The sequence below is a fragment of the Echinops telfairi genome, unplaced genomic scaffold (assembly GCF_000313985.2).
Source record: "Echinops telfairi isolate 266 unplaced genomic scaffold, ASM31398v2 ScPeMD7_2291;HRSCAF=2852, whole genome shotgun sequence".
Taxonomy (NCBI): Eukaryota; Metazoa; Chordata; class Mammalia; order Afrosoricida; family Tenrecidae; genus Echinops; species Echinops telfairi.
In genome coordinates, this window is record NW_022106189.1 from 21,951,204 (window position 1) to 21,951,786 (window position 583).

Sequence of the window (583 nt, forward strand, 5' to 3'; positions counted from 1 at the left end):
GCATTTTTTTGTGGACAATTGATTATTTTAAAGAGATTCCCATTTAGGACACTTAGTTTTTGTTTGAAGGAGCCACGGTGGCATAGTGGTTGCCCGTTGGACTGTGATCCCCAAGGTCTGCAGTTTGAAGCTGCCAGCCACTTCTTGGGAGAAAGATGGGATTTTCTACTATAGAATTAGTCTTGGAAACTCACAGACACAGTTCTACCAGGAGTGGTTCTAGAGAAACGGGATCATAAATATGGACGTCTCAAATAGACTCTCCAGCCTGATTAGGCTTAACAGCACTGACAATGCTATAGCTTGTATTGTCTTGAGGAATTTTCCTTCCATTCATATCTTCTCAAGTGTCTTAAACTTAAAAGGAATTGGTGTTGGATGTTGTCGAATGCTTTTTCTTCATCTATTGATGTTATCATGTGGTTCTTATGGTTTTTCCTGTCAATGTGACGAATAATACTCATGGTCTTTTGTATGTTGATCCATCCCTGCATCCCTGGTATGAATCCTAGTTGGTCATGATGGATTATTTGTTTCATATACTTTTATATTCTGTTGGCTAGTATTTTGTTAAGGATTTTTG